The sequence below is a fragment of the Triturus cristatus genome, chromosome 3_1 (genome assembly GCF_964204655.1).
Source record: "Triturus cristatus chromosome 3_1, aTriCri1.1, whole genome shotgun sequence".
Classification (NCBI taxonomy): Eukaryota; Metazoa; Chordata; class Amphibia; order Caudata; family Salamandridae; genus Triturus; species Triturus cristatus.
In genome coordinates this window covers 423,636,265-423,651,057 of record NC_140583.1, presented here as the reverse complement: position 1 = coordinate 423,651,057, position 14,793 = coordinate 423,636,265, and positions in this window count along the sequence as shown.

The following is a 14,793-nucleotide window of genomic DNA, read 5'->3' as shown; positions in this document are numbered from 1 at the left end:
GGTTAGAGGACTGCATTCGTAATGGATAGGAGTTTAAAGCAGTCCATGTGCTAAGGCCTGGGTCACTGCATGAGTACTTGGGTACTGACGGAATGATTAGAGTACTGCAAGGAGAGTGCCTGGGTTAATTTATAAGTGGTTGTGTTTTGGCGCAGTGAATGGATTAGTACATGGTGCTGAATGGGTCACTAGAGGACTGCAAGGGGAGTGGCAGGGTGTTTGCTGGAGTGTATGGATACTGATTTCGGAATTGAAGGTGTGAAAGACAAGTGTGTGGATGGTTAGAGGCCTGCATGCGTATTGGAGAGGGGTTTGTAGCAGTCCATGTGCTAAGGCCTGGGTCACTACATGAGTACTTGGGTACTGACTGAATGATTAGAGTACTGCAAGGAGAGTGCCTGGGTGAATTTATAAGTGGTTGGTTTTTGGCACACTGAATGGATTAGTACATGGTGCTGAATGTGTCACTAGAGGAGTGCAAGGGGATTACAGGTTGTTGTGGACTGTATGGATACTGTCTTGGGAATTGAAAGTGTGAAAGACAAGTGTGTAGATGGTTAGAGGACTGCATGCGTATTGGAGAGGGGTTTGTAGCAGTCCATGTGTTAAGGCCTAGGTCACTGCATGAGTACTTAGGTACTGACTTTATGATTAGAGTACTGCAAGGAGAGTATCTGGGTGAATTTATAAGTGGTTGGGTTTTGGCGCAGTGATTGGATTCATACATGGTGCTGAATGGGTCACTAGAGGAGTGCAAGGGGAGTGACAGGGTGTTTGCTGGAGTGTATGGATACTGATTTTGGAATTGAAGGTGTGAAAGACAAGTGTGTAGATGGTTAGAGGTCTGCATGCGTATTGGAGAGGGGTTTGTAGCAGTCCATGTGTTAAGGCCTAGGTCACTGCATGAGTACTTAGGTACTGACTGAATGACTAGAGTACTGCAAGGAGAGTGTCTGGGTGAATTTATAAGTGGTTGGGTTTTGGCGCAGTGAATGGATAAGTACATGGTACTGAATGGGTCACTAGAGGAGTGTAAGGGTAGTGACAGGGTGTTTGCTGGAGTGTATGGATACTGACTGGGGAATTGAAGGTGTGAAAGACAAGTGTGATGGTGGTTAGAGGACTGCATGCATAGTGGATAGTAGTTTAAAGCAGTCAATGTGCTAAGGCCTGAGTCACTGCTTGAGTACTTGGGTACTGACTGAATGATTAGAGTACCTCAAGGAGAGTGCCCGGGTGAATTTATAAGTGGTTGGGTTTTGGCGCAGTGAATGGATTACTACATGGTGCTGAATGGGTCACTAGAGGAGTGAAAGGGGAGTGGCAGGGTGTTTGCTGGAGTGTATGGATACTGATTGTGGAATTGAAGGTGTGAAATACAAGTGTGTAGATGGTTAGAGGCCTGCATGCGTATTGGAGAGGGGTTTGTAGCGGCCCATGTGCTAAGGCCTGGGTCACTGCATGAGTACTTGGGTACTGACTGAATGATTAGAGTACTGCAAGGAGAGTGCCCGGGTGAATTTATAAGTGGTTGGGTTTTGGCGCAGTGAATGGATTAGTACATGGTGCTGAATGGGTCACTAGAGGAGTGAAAGGGGAGTGGCAGGGTGTTTGCTGGAGTGTATGGATACTGATTTTGGAATTGAAGGTGTGAAAGACAAGTGTGTAGATGGTTAGAGGCCTGCATGCGTATTGGAGAGGGGTTTGTAGCAGTCCATGTGCTAAGGCCTGGGTCACTACATGAGTACTTGGGTACTGACTGAATGATTAGAGTACTGCAAGGAGAATGCCTGGGTGAATTTATAAGTGGTTGGTTTTTGGCACACTGAATGGATTAGTACATGGTGCTGAATGGGTCACTAGAGGAGCGCAAGGGGAGTGACAGAGTGTTTGCTGGAGTGTATGGATACTGACTGGGGAATTGAAGGTGTGAAAGACAAGTGTGTAGATGGTTAGAGGACTGCATGCGTATTGAAGAGGGGTTTGTAGCAGTCAATGTGTTAAGTCCTGGGTCACTGCATGAGTACTTAGGCACTGACTGGATGAATAGAGTACTAAAAGGAGAGTGCCTGGGTGAATGTATAAGTGGTTGGGTTTGGTGCAATGAATGGATTAGTACATGGTGCTAAATTGGTCACTAGAGGAGTGCAAGGGGAGTGACAGGGTGTTTGCGATAGTGTATGGATACTGATTGGGGAATTGAAGGTGTGAAAGACAAGTGTGTATCTGGTTAGAGGACTGCATGCATAGTGGATAGGGGTTTGAAGCAGTCTATTTGCTAAGACCTGGGTCACTGCATGAGTTCTTAGGTACTTACTGAATGATTAGAGTACTGCAAGGAGAGTGCCTGGGTGAATTTATAAGTGGTTTGGTTTGGGCACAGTGAATGGATTAGTACATGGTGCTGAATTGGTCACTAGAGGAGTGCAAGGGGAGTGACAGGGTGTTTGCTGGAGTGTATGAATACTGCCTGGGGAATCGAAGGTGTGAAAGACAAGTGTTTAGGTGGTTAGAGGACTGCATTCGTAATGGATAGGAGTTTAAAGCAGTCCATGTGCTAAGGCCTGGGTCACTGCATGAGTACTTGGGTACTGACGGAATGATTAGAGTACTGCAAGGAGAGTGCCTGGGTTAATTTATAAGTGGTTGTGTTTTGGCGCAGTGAATGGATTAGTACATGGTGCTGAATGGGTCACTAGAGGACTGCAAGGGGAGTGGCAGGGTGTTTGCTGGAGTGTATGGATACTGATTTCGGAATTGAAGGTGTGAAAGACAAGTGTGTGGATGGTTAGAGGCCTGCATGCGTATTGGAGAGGGGTTTGTAGCAGTCCATGTGCTAAGGCCTGGGTCACTACATGAGTACTTGGGTACTGACTGAATGATTAGAGTACTGCAAGGAGAGTGCCTGGGTGAATTTATAAGTGGTTGGTTTTTGGCACACTGAATGGATTAGTACATGGTGCTGAATGTGTCACTAGAGGAGTGCAAGGGGATTACAGGTTGTTGTGGACTGTATGGATACTGTCTTGGGAATTGAAAGTGTGAAAGACAAGTGTGTAGATGGTTAGAGGACTGCATGCGTATTGGAGAGGGGTTTGTAGCAGTCCATGTGTTAAGGCCTAGGTCACTGCATGAGTACTTAGGTACTGACTTTATGATTAGAGTACTGCAAGGAGAGTGCCTGGGTGAATTTATAAGTGGTTGTGTTTTGGCGCAGTGAATGGATTAGTACATGGTGCTGAATGGGTCACTAGAGGACTGCAAGGGGAGTGGCAGGGTGTTTGCTGGAGTGTATGGATACTGATTTTGGAATTGAAGGTGTGAAAGACAAGTGTGTGGATGGTTACAGGCCTGCATGCATATTGGAGAGGAGTTTGTAGCAGTCCATGTGCTAAGGCCTGGGTCACTACATGAGTACTTGGGTACTGACTGAATGATTAGAGTACTGCAAGGAGAGTGCCTGGGTGAATTAATAAGTGGTTGGTTTTTGGCACACTGAATGGATTAGCACATGATGCTGAATGGGTCACTAGAGGAGCGCAAGGGGAGTGACAGAGTGTTTGCTGGAGTGTATGGATACTGACTGGGGAATTGAAGGTGTGAAAGACAAGTGTGTAGATGGTTAGAGGACTGCATGCATATTGAAAAGGGGTTTGTAGCAGTCAATGTGTTAAGTCCTGGGTCACTGAATGAGTACTTAGGCACTGACTGGATGAATAGAGTACTAAAAGGAGAGTGCCTGAGTGAATGTATAAGTGGTTGGGTTTGGTGCAATGAATGGATTAGTACATGGTGCTGAATTGGTCACTAGAGGAGTGCAAGGGGAGTGACAGGGTGTTTGCGATAGTGTATGGATAATGACTGGGGAATTGAAGGTGTGAAAGACAAATGTGTAGCTGGTTAGAGGACTGCATGCATAGTGGATAGGGGTTTGAAGCAGTCTATTTGCTAAGACCTGGGTCACTGCATGAGTTCTTGGGTACTTACTGAATGATTATAGAACTGCAAGGAGAGTGCCTGGGTGAATTTATAAGTGGTTTGGTTTTGGCACAGTGAATGGATTAGTACATGGTGCTGAATTGGTCACTAGAGGAGTGCAAGGGGAGTGACAGGGTGTTTGCTGGAGTGTATGGATACTGCCTGGGGAATCGAAGGTGTGAAAGACAAGTGTTTAGGTGGTTAGAGGACTGCTTGCGTAATGGATAGGAGTTTAAAGCAGTCTATGTGCTAAGGCCTGGGTCACTACATGAGTACTTGGGTACTGACTGAATGATTAGAGTACATCAAGGAGAGTGCCTGGGTGAATTTATAAGTGGTTGGGTTTTGGCGCAGTGAATAGATTAGTACATGGTGCTGAATGGGTCACTAGAGGAGTGCAAGGGGAGTGACAGGGTGTTTGCTGGGATGTATGGATACTTACTAGTTAATTGAAGTTGTGAAAGACAAGTGTTTAGGTGGTTAGAGGACTGCATGCGTATTGGAGAGGGGTTTGTAGCAGTCCATTTCTTAAGTCCTGGGTCACTACATGAGTACTTGGGTACTGACTGAATGATTAGAGTACATCAAGGAGAGTGCCTGGGTGAATTTATAAGTGGTTGGTTTTGGCACACTGAATAGATTAGTACATGGTGCTGAATGGGTCACTAGAGGAGTGCAAGGGGAGTGACAGAGTGTTTGCTGGAGTGTATGTATAATGACTGGGGAATTGATGGTGTGAAAGACAATTATTTAGGTGGTTAAAGGACAGCATGAATAGTGGATAGGGGTTTGAAGCAGTCTATGTGCTAAGGCCTGGGTCACTGCATGAGTACTTGGGTACTGACTGAATGATTAAAGTACTGCAAGTTGAGTGCCTGGGTGAATTTATAAGTGGTTGGGTTTTGGCGCAGTGAATGGATTAGTACATGGTGCTGAATGGGTCACTAGAGGAGTGCAAGGGGAGAAGGTTTTTAACCAGTTATGTGTCAGGAAAGAGATGAAGTAACCACATGCCTCTGTTAGAATTCTTGCACAAGTGCACAGAGACTCACAGTTTGATTCTAGCCAAGCAAGACTATTCCCTGAATTTTAGCAGGAGAACCTCACTAGTCAGGAAGGTTTAAGGTGATTGCATACATTCTACACATTTCACCACTGCACTCTAGTGTGAATGCCTGACTCATTCTGCGAATGCATAAGCAATAACTAGGTTCTAATACTACTAAAACCTGACAACAGGATAGGTTTTTAAGCAGTTATGTGTCAGCAAAGACATGAAGTAACCACATGCTTCTGTCACAATGGTTGCACATGTGCACACAGACTCACAGTGTGATTCTAGACAAGCAAGACTATTCCCTTGACTTTAGCAGGAGAAACTCACTAGACTGGAAGGGGTAAGGTGACTGCATACATTCTACACATTTCACCACTGCACTCTAGTGTGAATGCCTGACTCATTCTGCGAATGCATAAGCAATGACTGGGTTCCAAAACTACTTAAACTTGACAACAGAATAGGGTTTTAAGCAGTTATGTGTCAGTAAAGACATGAAGTTACCACATGCTTCTGTCACAATGGTTGCACAAGTACACACAGACTCACGGTGTGATTCTAGACAAGCAAGACTATTCCCTGGACTTTTGCAGGATAAACCCATTAGTCTGGAATGAGTAAGGTGACTGCATACATTCTACACATTTCACTACTGCCCTCTAGTGTGAATGCCTGACTCATTCTGCAAATGCATAAACAATGTCTGGGTTCTAATACTACTGAAACTTAACAACAGGATAGGTTTTTAAGCAGTTATGTGTCAGCAAAGACATGAAGTTACCACATGCGTCTGTCACAATGGTTGCACAAGTGCACACATACTCACGGTGTTATTCTAGACAAGCAAGACTATTCCCTGGACTTTAGCAGGAGAAACACAGTATTCTAATTAAAAACAAAGGCACCACATACAACACCTTACAAATTAATAACTCACCTTTTAAATTGATTTGTAGATTAAGAAGTATCTGAATCGAACACACTCAGTCAGGATTTTCTTTTTCACACAGAGAATGTAGATCAACAGACTCTGCAAGGTTGAACCAGTATTGGCAAACTTTCCCTCAATTTTTCAACACATATAGACATAAGCAACAAATGGCAGTGCTTCCCAGTGTTTTTTAAATTGAAAAACGATTTTCCATTGGTCACAGAGAATAATACTTCTCAACTGACATCTTCACCCCTTGTCCTTAATATCAGTTTCCATAGCAACAGGTCATGCAACATTCAACTTAGCTGCCAGGTCACAAGTTCACCACCCAATGTTGTAAATGACAATAGCAGGTGTGGTTGGCTTTGCAATGCTTGACCTTATCCTTTATGCTGTACCTTTCCAGCATATGTTAATAACCAATAAGAAACATACTTTGAAAACAAAGTAAAAGGCACCCTATACTTGAATGTAGAGTGTTCTTAAACAGCCAATCAAATCTCTACTTTCTTAAAAACAGCATCTTGTCCACCATTTAGATATATTTTAATCTTCCACCTGCCTACCCCAGCTGCAGACATCTTCTAATTACCTACAGAAATCCCTTCAAGATGCTTTCTGTGTGGATTATTGGACACAGCTATGTGTTCTGGTGTAAAAGGTATGCTGAAAGCAGAGGTATTGACAAAGACCTAGCTTTGCAAAATGTAGACATTAAATGGATTGGACAGAGAGGATTAAAGTGGCACCAATTGATGCCATTGGTTAAATCTTTTATGCATCTCCAACACCCTGACCTCATAATTGTGCACTGTGGTGGCAATGACCTAGGCACTTTGACTGAGGTAGGTCTAAAAATGCTTATAAAGGACACCTTTGCAGAATTGATGTTACTTTTCCCCCAAACTGCATTTGTCTATTCTAACATATGCCAAAGGTAGAAATGGAACTGGTCCAATCAATTTTTCCACAGATTGAGAAAGCTAGGAAACATGTCAATAAAGCTGTTTCTGTTTATCTCAGAGATTAACCCCTTCAGTGCCCGCCCCTTTCCCCGCCCTGTGCCGGCCATTGTATTAGCGGGCGGGGTCTATGACGAGCTGGACTCGTCATGGGCACAGCGCCACCGCGGCCCATGACGAGTCCAGCTCGTCATGGGCACTGAAGGGGTTAATGGATGGGGTCCATTTACAAAAACAATCTGCGTTTTAATATCTATGGCATCTATAGGAGAGATGGTGTACATTTCACAGAAGAGGGTAACAGAGGGGCATATTATCAATGGCTGGAGATAACAATAGTGGCACTTTTGTGTCCTCTTTCAGGCAAAAAGCGGCGATAATTTTTTCGCATTATCTACAAGAACACGCTAGTGCAGTGTTTCCAAGCCTAAGGGCCCGTTGTCAGCACGCCTCGCATCGCATCGCATCGTTAATGAGATGCAATGTCGGCGTGTGTGACAAAACTCCATAAAAAATATCAGGAAGGCAGCTTTGTGATATTTACAAGGAGCCCAAATCCAGCGTAGGGATAAACATTATCTCGCTATTGCGCCTCTAATGCTGGATTGTAACGTCTGCTACAAAGCAGACTTGGGCATACCTACAATGGGAGGTGGATTCTGGGGTTACGACCACAGGGTCGTATCAACAAGGTATTCACTGCTTTTAGTTGGACATCACTGGTTTTCCAGCGATGTATGCCTATTTCTACACTATCGCTGGAAATCTGATCGCCAATGCGCTAAGCGTTGTTGATACAGCGCTAGATTGGCGATAAGTTCCAGCGATATAAAAAAACGCGCTAAGCGTGTGCAGCAATATTTATCGCTTCTGCTTGTTGATATGCCCCCTGGTCTTTCTCAACAACTTTAGACTCTGCATAGATACTTACTTGTAGGTACCAAAATCTCCCAAGAAAGACAAGGGCTCTTTTTAGAGCCACCCAAGATCTAAACATATAAGCTTGATGCATATTTTTGTTTGGAGTTGCGCACCCAATGCGTTCACACAAGAGGCCCGCGCTGGCAGTCGCGCTCGCAATGCGTTCACACCAGGTGGCCACGCAGAGCGCCGCGCTGGAGCCGCTAACATGCAGCTCCCCGTGTGGAAAAGCAATCGGGTTTGCATTTTGGAAGAGAGAGCAGGTTTCCCTGCTCTCTTTTCAAAAATCCAAACCAAGTTTGCTATGGCAGGGCGGGAGCCGCGAGACTCCCGCCCTGCCATAGCAAACTACAGTGTCCCGGGGTAGGCACCCCGGGACACGGCAGGAGCCGGCCCTGGGGGTGGCAGTCCACAGGGCCATCATTGGCTCCAGGAGGGGGACAATGTGGCCCCCCTCCCACTTCATGCAAAGCCCCCTTAGAGGCCCCACAAATTTAAACTATCAAGCCCCGGGGGTGGCAGTCCACGGGCAGTGTGGGGGGAATAGGGGCCCCCCACACTTTTTTTTCACATGCCCCCGGGACCTGGCCTACCCAGGGGCTTTAATTAAACAAAGTGTGGGAGCTTCCTTTTTTCCATTTTCGCGGCTGGATCCGCGCATTCTGCACATACCGCGGCGGTTTTTTAAAACAAAAAAATGCTTTTTTTAGCCCTAGAAGTCCTTTCGAGGACCCCCTAAGCAGACCTACGGGGTCAGGGTGTTTCAACCCCTCTTCTTGTTTTACACCTTCGTTTTACTGCCATCTTGGGCCTCGCTTCTACCGAGGCACAAGATGGCTGCCAACAGTTCCTGGTTTAGAGTGTTCACAACCAATTACAATGCAGCTCGTGATTGGCAGGGTGAGCGGAACCTAATCTGCAGGGTGCGCGACTGCTAATCTATAGGGTGCGCGGATCCACCGTGGTTATAGATATATATGTGGTTTTACTTTTGATTTTCTAAGCAACTACTAAACAGATTTACACCATTTAACAAAAAGGATTTTTTCTGAACCAAGAACTACCTCTTTGCCAAATTTGGTGTAATTCCGTTCAGCAGTTCGGGCTGTAGCCGTGTCTAAAGTTTCCTATGGAAAATTGCATGGGGAATACACCTTTTGGGACCCCCTTTTTTCTTAGCCCCCGCTTGCCGAATCACCCTGAAACTTTCAGGATAGGAGCGGACAGGAGCGCCCCACGAGTTTTGAAAATTTCGTGAAGATTCGTCAACCGGCGCCAAAGTCATGGCAAATAGAATGTTGTGGATTTCCTATGGAAAATAGGTCCTAACTATAACTAATCCTATATATAGTTACCTATACCTATATATAGTTATAACTATAACTATAACTACCTACTGGCGGATGCCCGCGCATGCCCATTTCTTGCGAGAAATGCGCATGCGCGGGCGTCCGCGCATGCGCATTTGTCAGAAAAGTTGGAAACCAGGAAGAGGGAGCCCCAGAGACGCCGCGCTTCAGCTAAGTGCCTTTTAATTTTCTTTATTATAAATTAATGTTATCTTTTAAAAGGAGGGCGGGCGGGAGGCGGGTGGTGCGTAGTGGGGCTACGCGAAGCGCGTAGTGTGCGTAGATTTGGGCACACTACGTGCTGCTTCACGTAGCCCCACTACGCCCACTACGCCCACCTTAACATAAAGGTGTGATATTTCGTGAGAGCACGCTGTAATTCAATTGGAGTACGTGCTAGAATTACGGCGTCATCCGCATAAAGTAGAGCCGGTATAGGGCGGTTATTTATAGTGGGGAGGTCCAGTGCCCCTATTAGCATGGCTTTTTCCAAGCCATTGGTATATAGATTGAATAAAAACGGGGCCAGGACGCAACCCTGCCTTACACCGCACTCCACTCTAAACGACTTTGTCACCTCGCCCCCAAGCCGTATCTCACACGGGCTGTAGCGTCTGAGTATAGTTCACTCAGAAAAATTATAAGGGCATCTCTATTCCCATATTCTCTAGGATTTTCCACAGCTTGATGTGGTTAACGCAGTCGAATGCTGCGGAGAGGTCCGCATATGCTAAATAGAGGGCCCCCCCTTTTGCGTTAACATATTTACCTATTATTAGGGATAGATTAAGGGCTTGCTCAGTAGTACCCAAACCCTCACGAAACCCAAATTGAAGATCTGAAAGAGCTTTGTTATCAGATGCCCAATGCTGAAGCCGCTCTAAAATAACACGACCAGCGACTTTCCCGAGCGAATCTAATAGGGAAATAGGTCGATAGCAAGATGGCAAGTGACGGTCCCCTTTTTTAAAAATAGGGACAAGAATTGACTGGGAACAAGAATCGATAGGCCCCAGTGCACAAGATGCTCGGAGGACCCTGGTTAGAATTGGGGACCATAGGTCCATAGTAAAGTTAAAAAAATCAATTGGAACCCCATCGGGGCCCGGGGCTTTACCGTTTTTGCTAGCCATTAGGGCATGCTCCACCTCGTCATGGGAAAGTCAATTGACAAAGGGAAGGCAGCTATGTTTGACCTAGATAGAGTTAGAGGTGTAGCGGTTGAAGGAAGGCTGAATATCCGCTCAAAATAGTCAAGCCATGTTTGTTCGTCAATCGCAACCTCGACAGTGAGTTTTAGAGATGATTCAGTTAAGAATGGGGACTTCACGACCTTCCAGAAGGCGGCACTGTCCCTGAAGATACATGTTTTATGCAGTTGATCCCAGACGTCTTTTTTCAAATTGTTCTTCCTGCATTTTAGGGCCTGTTTGTAGTTGTTTCTGAAGACTGCAATCTCCTTTCTATTTCTGACCTTATTGTGGAGGGCTGCTTTCAGGTTCTGGTAGGCTTGTGTGCAGGAGGAATCAAACCATCCCCTAGGTTTGATTTTGTCATTCTTGAGGTTTACAAGTAAAGTTTCCTTTATTGCTGCCAGTAACAAAGCAAAGTTTTCCATAATTCCCTCGTTAGAAGTAGCTAGGTCAAGGCAATTGTTAATCACTGGGGTCATTTTTGCAACCAGGGATACTGTAATTCCCATCGGGTCCACTTTTTCCCACCTTAGAGAGTATCCGTTTAGTCTATATATTGTTAGATTGTTTTGGCTTAAAGTCGCCTTGATGTTAAGCCTCTCATGTTTCATGGGCATTTTTAAGGTAAGACTAATTGGATAGTGGTCGCTGATGGCAATGTCGTGGGTTTTACAAGCGGATAGGTCTTTGCACGCTGTCGTGAAAAGAAAGATAAAATCAATTGTGGTTGGCCTGCCTCTTCCAACAAAAGTTGGAACGACGGGTATAGGAGGATTCACCATATCGTTTACAAGTGCAAGGTCCAATCCACACAAAATTTCATTCAGAGAGTGCCCAGGTAGCGTATGAGAAAAGTGAGTTATCGGGTCGCCATTTTCGTCCACTATTCCACAAACTATTTTTCCACTTTGGGTACATACGTTTTGGTTGTAAATAGTTCTTGGAGGCAAAGGTATATTTCCTTAGTTACCTTCGTTAATTCATCCACGGAGAGATTATTATAAAAATTCACAGTTACTAAGGCTTTGATGTTATTCAAATGAAGGATAAGAATTAGAATATTAGTGTCCAATTTTATGGGGACTATTGATGTAAATTGAAGAGTATTAGATATAAAAGTGGTCAAACTACCCTTTGGCCTACCAGAGGGAGAAGGTAATGCTGGAGAAAAATAGGTTTTTTAAAACCCTCGAGATGTATTTCAGAAGGAGCCCATGTTTCCTGGAATAGCTTATAATGATGCACATCTTCTGAAGGTTACTTGTGCATTTTCACTTACCGAATTAGATAAAGTCTCATCTGTTCTCGATACTTGCCAAAATGTATTGAGACTTTTCTTCACCTCCCAGGCCTGGGAGCTGAGCTCTGTTATGAATCTAACTGGTTGTTCTTCCTTTTGACTAGATTTTGGGACTAACAGATCATCCCTCTTTAACTTTCTCTCTCTTTTGAAAGTCTGATCAATCACTTTTAACGAGTTACCTGTTTCTGGAAATCTGCTTCTCATTTCTATCATTTCATTGTTTAACCCTTTGTCAGAACTACAGTTCCTCCTTGCTCTAATTACTTCTCAATAGGGTATACTCGCAATTAGATTTTTTGGGTGACAACTCATTGTATGTAATAAACTATTACCCGCAGTGTTTCTGCAGTAAAGTTTATTTTTCAGTTCATTATTACATGCTTTGATCTTAATATCCCAAATTCAATGTCATCTGAATGTACTTGACTTGTACATTTCAAATTCACTGTTATTATTCAAAATGTCAACAAACTCATCTGCCTCCTCTCTTGTCCCCTTCCAGATACAGAATATATCATCTAGATACCTCATAAACATATATATGTGTGTTTCTTATATTGAATATGAATATGTATGTAGAGATAAATATATATATCCACATACATACATATTTGTAAGGGTGTGTATATAAATATATAGCAAGTTCATTTGAATGAAATGTTGTGCAGTGCTAGGCAATTCATATTGTTTTGTTTGTTCCCAGGCTGACATATGATTTAAAACAGGCAAGATGGTGGTGCAATATTTGTGTGATCAAGGACGTGGTGGCGGCAGAAACGCGTAACGGCATACCTGGCAAAATAAATGAATTTGGAGCAATATTTCGGTGTCTGCATCAATTCTGTGGGAAGAATCACTGCTGGTGGATTGACAGTGTTGTGCTAAATAAATATATATATATATACACACACACACATATATAAATATATATAAATATATATGTGTGTGTGTGTATATTTGTATATAGATAAAAAAAAAATATATATATATATATATATATATATACATATATATATATATATATATATATATATTTATATTATCTACTGGCGGTCGCCAGTAGATAGTTATAGTTAGGACCCTGTTTCCATAGGAAATCCGCAACATTCTATTTGGAATAACTTTGGCGCCGGTGGACGAATCCTCGCGAAATTTTCAAAACAGGTGGGGCGCTACGCTCCGCTCCTACCCTGAAAGTCTCGGGGGGATTCGTCAAGCGGGGGCTGAGAAAAAAGGGGGGTCCCAAAACGCGTTTTTCCCATGCATTTTTCCATAGGACCTTTAGACACAGCTACAGCCCGAACGGCTGAACAGAGTTACTTGAAATTTGGCAGAGAGGTAGTCCTCAGGTCAAGGAAGTGCCTTTTGTAGGTTTGGTGTTAATCTGTTCAGTAGAGCCTGAGAAAATAGCATTTAAATCAATATATATATCTGTGGCAGCTTACGGTGCGCTTACCGTGCGCTTACGGTAAGCTTACCGTACGCGTACGGTGCCGTGCGCGAGCGCGATTCTGATTGGCTGTTAGATCTAAGTAAACATTCGAATCGGACGAAACCAGGAAGCGGCGGCCGCCATTTTCTCTCTCGCACTCTGAGTGAGGCAACAAAAACAAAGGCAAAAAACATCTAAAGGGGCAATGTATTAAGTTCCTAACCACCTAGCATTGATGATGATGTCTCCAAAGTTCCCTCATGGCCAAAAATTCAATTTTATTTTTTTTCGAAAAAACGCCGATTACGCTTACCATACGCGTACGGTAAAAATTAATAATAAAAAAAAATACTATCCACACTTTCCCCACCCCGTGTGCAAATGGTACCCGAAGGGCACCATTTGAGCATGGCATATATCTTTCTAATGTAAATATAAATGATTACCTTTCACAGCGAAGCGCATAATATGTCCTCCATGTGCACACGGTGCGAGAAGCGCATCGTGCGTACATGGCCCATCCCGCGTAACGTGGGCACGGCACTAACTGCGTAAAGTGGGCGCACGGTGCGCAAAGCGCACCGCGTGCTCACTGTGCGCGCACGGAACGAACTGCGTTAACTTGGCGCGCACGCCACGAATGGCGTAAAGTAACTTAGCATTTAAAAAACCGTACAAATTCACTGAAAAAACCATAGGTTTCACACACGTTATAGTTAGGAATTAGCATTTAAAAAACCTTGCAAATTCACTGAAAAAACCATAGGTTTCACACATGTTATAGTTAGCTGGACATTTTACTGATAAAAAAACCAATGAAATTCCCCCGTTATAGTTAGTGCAGGCAACTATAACTCACGCGACCGCAATCCTCTGCTGATGCTAATACTGTATTTAGACACTTATTTGCCCATGTCTTCTTCCATTAAATTTTAGCTATACATATATTACAAATATTTTTTTTTCATAAAGACACATATGACATCAGCAGCGGATTGCGGTCGCGTGAGTTATAGTTGCCTGCACTAACTATAACGGGGGAATTTCATTGGTTTTTTATCAGTAAAATGTCCAGCTAACTATAACATGTGTGAAACCTATGGTTTTTTCAGTGAATTTGCAAGGTTTTTTAAATGCTAATTCCTAACTATAACGTGTGTGAAACCTATGGTTTTTTCAGTGAATATATATATATATATATTTTTTACCTACTGGCGGTCGCCAGTAGGTAGTTATAGTTAGGACCCTGTTTCCATAGGAAAACCGCAACATTCTATTTTGAATAACTTTAGCGCCGGTCGACGAATCCTCGCGAAATTTTCAAAACTAATGGGGCGCTACGCTCCGCTCCTACCCTGAAAGTCTCCATAGCACAACAAAAAAGAAAACATTACCTTTCACAACGAAGCGCATAATATGTCCTCCATGTGCGCACGGTGCGTGAAGCGCACCGTGCGTACATGGACCATCCAGCGTAACGTGGGCACGCGGTGCGCGTAGCGCACCGCGTGCCCACCCTGCGTGCACGGCACTAACTGCGTAAAGTGGGCGCGCGGTGCGCGAAGCGCACCGCGTGCTCACTGTGCGCGCACGGCGCGCGAAGCGCACCGTGCACGCACGGAACGAACTGCGTTAAGTTGGCGCGCACGCCACGAATGGCGTAA